The following is a 9,175-nucleotide window of genomic DNA, read 5'->3' as shown; positions in this document are numbered from 1 at the left end:
GTTGTAACACCCTCACCTGACCCAATCGCTGAATCCGGATATAGAGTGTCACAATTGAACCTAATTCGAACCTAGAATCAAATTTTGAACTTGAAAATTTCACAACAGACTTTTTCAATTAATATAAATACTCCTCTTACAATAAAAATCCTAAATTAGAACAAAATATACCATCTCAAACTCCAAACTATAAGGAAAACTATTTAATTACAATATTTTGACTATGAGGCGGAGCCTCTGAAGATGCCCTATTCCTATGTGCATGACACTTTACAGGCAATGATCTTTGATCTAATACGGTCTGGCTTGGTCCCTTTTCGAGATCTTTATCCCACGAATCTTACAAAACCTAGGCCAACACTTTGGTAAGTTCAATGAGCTTAGTGAGTTTCATTTCTGCATTACACTAAAATTACCCCCGTCTTGCAGGGGTTTCAATTAGAAAAGAAACAAATATAATACTCCATATTTTGTTTGACGATCCCAATTTTCCTGGGGTGTTGGATTTTTACTCAATGCTCGACCATCTTTAATGGCAGTGTAATCGTTGGGCAATATTTACTAGTTCGGCTTAAAACCCTTTGACTACCTATAGTGAGTTCTAGTTAATTTATCACCCTTGTGGATTTCCACCCTTCTTTTCACCATTCGCCTTTTGTTTTCTTTTTTCCTCTTAATTCCTCTTTGATTCCATCTAAGTACATAAACACACCATGGCTTTGGCGGATAAATTGACATTCTACTCATATGACCTTCTAGCAACGGGCCACGTTGCACAAGTGGCTTATTTATTGTTTCATCCATTTTACTCATACCATATTACTCGAGTTGCAATGTGGTCCGGGTTACTTCATTGTAATCCACCAAATATAAGAATCTTTACTTTTGACTAGTTGAAAGGCTTAATCGCCTTTGACCATTTTGATCTATGGCATCCAACAGAACTGTTACTTGAGCAACCATTCTAGCTTCTAATCTCTCTTATAGGGTGGTTCTTTATGGAACTAACCCCAGGGTAGTTACATTCATAATGAATTTTCCTCAAAGAGGGATAGTCTTGACAGACATATTTGTTACTTGCACCCTCCCTCTTAGTACCTCTTATTGTCCAGGGTCCCCAACTGACCCATCTATACATTTTCAACGGCTCTTAATGGCAGATCTTTATTGCGATCCTCAATAAACTCTCTTTTCGTTTACCTATACAACAAGCATCACTAGCTCGTCAAACCCCATGACTGATTCCTGTCAAGTTACCACCCTTATGCATTATCGGCTTCCACGATTACTGTTTTGGTAGGTTGTTTTCTATTTTCTATATCTTTTGTCTTATTTGGCGAATTTCTTAAAATCAGCTTGCCACACTTGCATTATTTTTCCAACTATTTTCCCATATGCGTGTTTTTTTTCCATTATTATCATTTTGGCGGTCTTCTTCGAGTTTAATACCCGATAAACCCTATTGATTACCACAGCTGAGCTATGGTCTTATACCCTTTCACCCCATATTTAATGTCCTGGCTAGCTATTATGGGTTTAATGTCACGATTGACTACCTCGTGTTTATTGTCCCGGCAAACTACCCTGTGTTCACTGTCCTGACGGACTACCCCATGTTTATTGTCCCGACGGATTATCCAATGTTTACTATTCCAACGGACTATCCCATGTTTACTATCCCAACGGACTATCCCATGTTTACTATCTCGACAAACTATACTGGTTATCGTAGTCGAGCTATGATATTATATATTAGACATTTTTTTAGGTGTCGTCCCATAAGACCTTACCGTCGTCATAGTGTTACCCCATAGAGCCTACTACTGACAGTCATCACAATGTTTATGGAACCTAATAACCATTGTCATGGTGTCGTCCCGAAGGGTCTTATTTTCATTTCACTTTGTTGCTCGGACATCTTGTTCCTAACAATCCCGGATGGTAAAATCTTAACGAAATTCCAATTTCCCTATTCATCCGTTCGTTCCTCCATTTTTCTCGTTCCTAACATTGATGCTCAAACACTGCAGTGTCCCCTCCGCAATGCCTATTGCCTAAAGCTTCGCTCATCATGGTTTGCACACAACAACAATGTACGATGATATCTAATAGAAATTCCCATTCCCAATTCTTAACTCCATCTATCCCGTCAATAATTTTCCATCGTATCCTTGTTATAATCATACAATACACTCATTTCACTTACATACTAGCATGAAGTGTGCTATCCCTTTAAACATGGATTTCTAACTATTTTATGCATATAGAACTATTTGGTGGATACTATATATATCAAACAATCTTATACATGCTTGGCATTCAAAATCAACAAAATTCATACATCATTACAAAATCATGCCAGTAGCACAGCATTTCAAGGATGGAATATAGAAACTCACTTGATTCTTCTTCGTCTTATTAGCTTAGCTTTTCTAAACGTCAAGCTTCCATTCTCTTGGCAACCAAGCATTATAGCCAAAATCATGAGTTAAGCTCAGAATTTTTCAACATAAAACTCAGTTTTCCAAAAACATGCAGAACCCCTAAAATGGTTCCGAAAACCCTTAACTTTATTATCTAAATCTTACGCATACAGAAGGACTTAGAACCTCACCATCTTTCTGGATTCTCTACTTTTCTGACTAAATCCTCAAGTTCACCACTCCATGTAGAGCTTTCTACAACCATCTTTTTCTTCAGAGCAACCAAGGAAGAAGATGAAGAATAGAGAAAAATGAAACAAGGTTGAAACAGACTCTCATTAGAAAGTCATTTCCCAACTATTTATAAACTTTCACGCGCGACTTTCAACCCTATAGAAACCATTCATTGGCAATCATTTTTCCCACTGAGAAACTAGCTGATTTGAATCCAAGCAAACCAGCATTAAATGTCAACCATGTTCAAAATCAGTTAATATTTTTTTCCTAATTTTCCAATAAAAACCACCAACTTATGACTTCTTTTAACTTGACCCCTAATTGTTCTTAGTTTCCAAATTTAAAGAAAATCAGGTGTGACAACAATGGTCGCTTTGGATTGGCACTACAAAAAATTGTGCAAAAAAAAACTAAATAACACCAAGAATTTGTTTATGCAGTTCGGTTTCCCTACGTCTGCAGAGCCTAACCAGTGAGTAATTACACTATCTTTGTTCACAAATACAGCAAGTGATTCACACTCTATCAGTCCCTAAGTATAGAGATCTTATTATACCTAAAGGCTAGAATACTCACATTTAAATCCTCCCCATAAGAACTTGGGAAGTAAACACTCAAGAATGTTTATAATTGCTTACACTCTCTCACAAAACAGTTCCTCAATGAACAGATAAAAATGCTCTCAATAAGCTCTCATACAAAACCTAAATAAGCCTTAAAACATATATTAATTTTGGCTTACTAACATAAAATATGAGTGAATACAAAGTAACTCCTTGAAAATAGCTATTACAATATAAACATTAAAAACATAATCAATCGAATAAATACTCTCCATGTTCAACAATGAAATCTTAACCGAATATCCACATTTCAAAAATTAATTTGATTCACTCAAATCTAATTCAATCTTCAAAGCAAAGGATTGGTTCACATAAATGGGCCATATTATCTTCAATATAACAACACATTAATAGGTCCAAAGATTTTCTTCATTAAATTGCCAAACCGATTAAAACAAGTAACAAAACTACCTTAGTGGCAATCTACAGCTGGCACTATCGAATGCCACTTAGCTTCATTCAACACATCTTGCCTTAACAATCTCTTCCTCTGGTAATTTATTGAACAAAATCAAACAATATAGGAAGCTAACTAATACAATCACCAATAGTTTCCCCTTAACACAAACCTCACTCTACTTAACTCAACTTAAAACATAACATAATAACTTTAACTATTAATGATGTGTCTAGAATTTACACCAACAATCAAAATACTAAATTATACCTAACTAAGCAGTAGTGTCAAATAAAAGTTCAAAAGAAAGAAATCATCACCACAAAAAAATTAGGATCATCTTTAATATTAGCAACATCTTCATCAACCATAAGTAGCTTCATTGACAACAAAATGACATATACTTCCTATATAGTATCATAACAACACACAACACAAAAACCAAAAAACAAACTTAAACTCAACAACTTCCATATCCATATCCACTACTATACTCCCCCATTTTTGTTCAACAAACTTGCCAATCAGAATTCCAAATATCCTTACTCTGTAGACTGGACTAAGGAAAAATGAATGTTGAAGAACATTAGAACTAAAACAATACAATCTAATAAGGGGTACAAGATTACTGGATTGAATGAAAAATTGTGCACTGATCACATGTATCGTAAATCTTTCCTTAATGCTACTTCCTTTTCACGAATCTGCTGAATAATATTTATTTTAGAACGCATATTAGAAATCACTCTATTATGTGATTCAATAGAAGATGTTAGATGATCAATCATCCTTTTTATTGAATCCTTCAACATTACACGAATTGTCAGTGGAAGTTGGCACTCTAGCCTCCATTGCGGTAGCTTTTGTTTTATAGTATGCTTGTTCTGTCTACTCAACTCCTTCTTCAACTACTTGCTTTGTTAGCTTTGCACTAACATGCTTACCCTCTAACCCTTTAAAAGAAAACTTAAGCTTACGAATTATTTTCTCACATCTTTCAGTGATGTCCACAATCTTTTGATTTTGTAATCTTAGAACTTGGAAAATCAATGATGGAAATGGTAAGAGATTTCTAATATAACAACTCGATTTTTAGTGATGCCAAAAAAGGAGTTTCAGAACCCTATTTCTGTAAACATGTCTATAAATATTAAATTAAAATATTTGCAGAGTTGGTATAAAAGAATATTAAATTTTAGTTCTTCAATTTTGATTATTAACTACTTAATTAAGGTACATTGAGTAAATTGGAAAAGTTTTATCGCTATAAGTTTTTAATCGGCCAAAGACTAAGGGACTTATATTACAATTAGCCTATGGTTTAAAATGGAAATTAAACCATTATTCCATTATGGTTAGTGGATGGTGATGATTTCTTTACTAAATAATTTTAATTATCGGTTTTTGTTAATTAATTATAATTAATTAAACCTAGTTAATTAACTACTAATCATACTATATAAGTTATCTTTAAGCCAATAGTTATCATCTTACCTCTTCCATCTTCGTCCTAAAAATCAAAGAAATAAAGCCCTTTTTGAAGTCTTTGCATTTGGCCTTCAATTGTTAATGTAATTCAAGTCATTTTCTTGTAATTTTTTATGTTTTTGATTTCATGGGAGCTTGATTTAGCTAACCTATGTTGCAAAACTGTTAAAGTTTTTTAAAGTTGCCATTGTTTATTTATTGAATATTTTGGTGTTAAATTGATAGATTTTAAGCTTAGATGTGAAAAAGGACTAGATTGTAATATTTAGTTATTAGTTTTTGTACATAAGGACTCAAGTGAACAAATTGTGAATTGCTGTGAAATTTCTATAATAAAATATAATAAGGAGTCCATAAGGGATGTGATTGAGATCAGTTTGAAACCGAAGCTTGAAATTGAGAGATATTATTAATTTAGTTTTAGGGACTAAATTGAATAAAATGTAAAACTTAAGGGACATTGGAAAAATGAAATTTTATAGATTCATACATATCATGGCACAACATGAAACTGTTTGGTATTGACAAATTATCTAAAATAATTGTTTATATCGATAATTGAATCAAATCAGAAATAATCGAGGAAAAGAAAAAATTGTCGATTTGTCATTGAAGATTCAATTTGTTTGTTGTCTTAACCAAGTAAGTTCATAAGGAATTCACTACTTTGTTTTATGTTTTGTTGGTTGTGTTGTATTTTATTTATGTATTAGATTGAAATGGATTGGTGATTTTGGCACTGATGGTTCGAAATGGACTGAATTGTAAATTTATGAGAATATTGGTTATATGGAAATAGAACAGGATGAAAATGAGACCATTGACTAAATATATGTTTCATATGAGAGATGAAATTGTGTACAAGAATTGAAAATGTCATATACACGGGAATGATGCCTGAGGGAACTTAGTAAAATGTTAGGATACATATGACATGCCATTAAGGTTAAACACGCGATTAATCAAAGATTTACTTGTTATTACGCGATCTAGCATTTGTTGCAGATTCTCGGGTTATATGTATCGTTGGTTTGGCCTGGATGGGTAATCTCGATATGATGTCAACTTGTGTGAGTAACCCTGACATACTGTCAGCTTGTGTAAACATTACATTCCCGTGTATTCGAGTCCATTTTACTATAGTTTCATTAGGCGATGTTCAATTGATTGAAAATGGAAGTTAGATCATGAATTGAAAAAGAAATGGTATTGATGATACTTGACATATAGATTCTTATGTGATTATGGAAAGTATCGAAACAAAGAATACGTAAGAGCGAAATTTAACCAAGTGTTGTAGCAAACTAATTGAAAAACTTGTAAAAAAACATTTTGTAATCATTCTTTTAACTAAAATTTTATACTTTTTGTAACAAAAAGTGTTAGAAAAACCATTTACCATTTCCAAAATTTCAAACTCTAACAGTACGTTTGGTTCACTGTAATGGAATAAGGCTGTAATTGAATAGAGCTGTAATCAATAATTCAACTGTTTGGTTGAATGGAATGGAATAGAATTGTAATAGTATTCTTGTGTTTGGTTGAATGGAATGATGTTGTAATAGCATAAGGAAAAAACTAAAATGACCAGAATACCCTTAGCAGATTTTTTTTAAATAGATGATTATTGTTATTGTTATTAAATTTTAATAAGATTAATATTAAAAATAATTTAATAAAAATAATAAATAATTTAACCATATTTTAACATAATTATTATTAAATATATATTTTTAATAATATGAATTAAAAAATCATAATATATAATCTACTTTATTAATTTTAAACTGCAAACATAGTTAATGTGCTAAAATATCATTAGTGAAATAAATAATTTAATTATTCTACTAGGTTGAAAAGCTCTTTTAATTACTAGTCATTTTGGTTTTCTTTGAAAATTTCTTCATTGATACTAGCCCAAGCCATGTTTGAAGATACTTGTAAAGCTAAAAAAAAGCCATGTCTTTAATGTATTTTTAGGAAAAGAATAAAAAAACGACAGATTTTTCTTAATTACTTTTTCTCATAAAAGCTAATTAAAATTTTGATTTTTTTACTGCCTTCTTGTTATTTCTTTTATTTGAATTTGATTTTAGTTTAATTCTATATTTTAATTTCATATTCAAAAGTATGTCAATCATATGCGATAGCCCCTATCTAATCATATTCATTTTCAATCATTTTTGTGTTTGAACTCAGTTTGTTCCTTTGTTTGAATAACGTTTTTATTTGAACAAGGGAAGATAAAAAGCATGAAGTATCTGTACTAGAAGTATATAATAACATTTGTTTGCATAACATTTTTACTACAGTTGTAAGACTAAAAGTATATAATAAGCTACCATACTACAAAAGAAGTTGCCCATTTAATGAATCTAAACTACATTACGAGGAAGAAAAATCACACCAACTCAACCTGCTTGCCTGCCTGTCCTTCCTACCTTTTACTTTGCTACTCGACAGTCTTATTTCAAGGTTCAATCATGAACAGAGGCTGTAAAGATGACAAAAAAGAACGTCCGAACAACAGAAAACCAAGACAAAAAGGACAAAAACAATCAAATTTACTTCAAATCCATAATTCAATACCCATCCACCCATCCATCCATCCATATACATTATGTGGACTCAAAGTAGCAAAGAATACTCACCGTATCAATGCTGACTGCTTTGCCATCTTCTACAAGGATCTCGACTATGGTCCTTGATTGATCAGCCTATTGAAAAAATGATTTTTCATCTACAGCTAGCCACATAAGAGATAGGTTGACAATTTCAATAAACTATGGATGCAACAGAACAACATATTGATTAAGGGCTGTACAACAGATTACAATGATATTGCAACTGCCAAGTGCAGTAATTATGGGCGATAATCACTAATTGGCCAAACAAACTAAAATGCAGCTACCAGGTTGGTTGATGATAATGTTCCAAGAGGAAGAACTAATATGGAATCTATTTAATATTTAGTCTCTTTAAGGTTAAAGTTTAATCAATGAAGCATGACTGTTCAATAAAAAAATGGAAAACTAACTGGCCATCTAATTGAAACCTGCAGCAGAGTATCCTGATAACCAAAAAGTACCAGTCAAGCCAAGCTTGCAACCTTCTTCTAAGGGATCTGAAATTTTAATGTTCTCACTTCATTTCACAAGCCTGTTCAAAATTTTTGCCGCAATACTTTCCTGTCAAACAAATACTAAGCTTTGCCTCGTCATGAATTGGAAATAGAAAAAAAATATAATAAAACTGACGAAGACATGCTACAGGCATAGTTCAAGAACTCATGGTAGCAGAATCTTTCACTTCTTGGATCTAGGGTGTGACTTTGACTTGAATCATAATAACAATAATTTTCATCCAACCACGTTCCCATACAAGAAGAGTTATGAAGTTATAAGGGAGGAGAAATATAATCCTGTTTTTTGAGCTTATCATAAAAGAAGAAAACGTACCCTTTACGGAGATGAAGATGAAGGGCGAACGTACCCTTAATTTGGGGATAAATGTTGGAAGAAATCTGGAGCAGAAATTTGGGGAGAAAAAAGCAGGTTATTTTGGGGATAAATTTTAGGAGTATGGTGTTGAATAGCAATTCAGAGCCCCCACCCTTGAATACCTATTACAACAGCTGAGGGAATATGGGTGTAATAGCAAAGCTGTGGAATCACCTAAACGGTGAACCAAACTTGAGAATTACTGTAGCGCACGGAATAGGGCAGGAATGGAATAGCAATTCCATCCAACCAAACATACTGTAAAGCTTATTGTTTGCTCCAACAACATTGCTAGATAAAAGTTCTACAATATATTCAATTAGCATATTTTTCATCTATTATTTGATTATTCAATGAAAAATGTAGATAAAAAATTCACCTGCAAGTATTCGAAATTGGAGTTTTTAACAGCGAACTTGACGCAAGCTTTACATTAAAATGAGGAAAACAAAAACACAGTTAAAATGTATTGCATCGTCATATTTATGTAGTATTTGTGTTTTCAAA

The 9,175-nt window shown here is 32.6% G+C and overlaps 1 long non-coding RNA gene across 1 annotated transcript; it reads right to left on the bottom strand.

Annotated features, from left to right (window-relative positions):
- Positions 1 to 7,410: 7,410 nt before the first annotated feature.
- Positions 7,411 to 8,758, bottom strand: LOC107896130 (uncharacterized). The gene is made up of 3 exons (XR_001683608.2): positions 8,627 to 8,758; positions 7,820 to 8,356; positions 7,411 to 7,662 (listed from the first exon to the last, which is right to left on the bottom strand). It is a non-coding gene; the product is annotated as an uncharacterized lncRNA (long non-coding RNA).
- Between the last annotated feature and the right edge of the window lie 417 nt (positions 8,759 to 9,175).

The sequence above is a fragment of the Gossypium hirsutum genome, chromosome A10, assembly GCF_007990345.1.
Source record: "Gossypium hirsutum isolate 1008001.06 chromosome A10, Gossypium_hirsutum_v2.1, whole genome shotgun sequence".
NCBI classification, from domain to species: Eukaryota; Viridiplantae; Streptophyta; class Magnoliopsida; order Malvales; family Malvaceae; genus Gossypium; species Gossypium hirsutum.
This window is presented reverse-complemented; position numbering and strand designations above follow the sequence as displayed.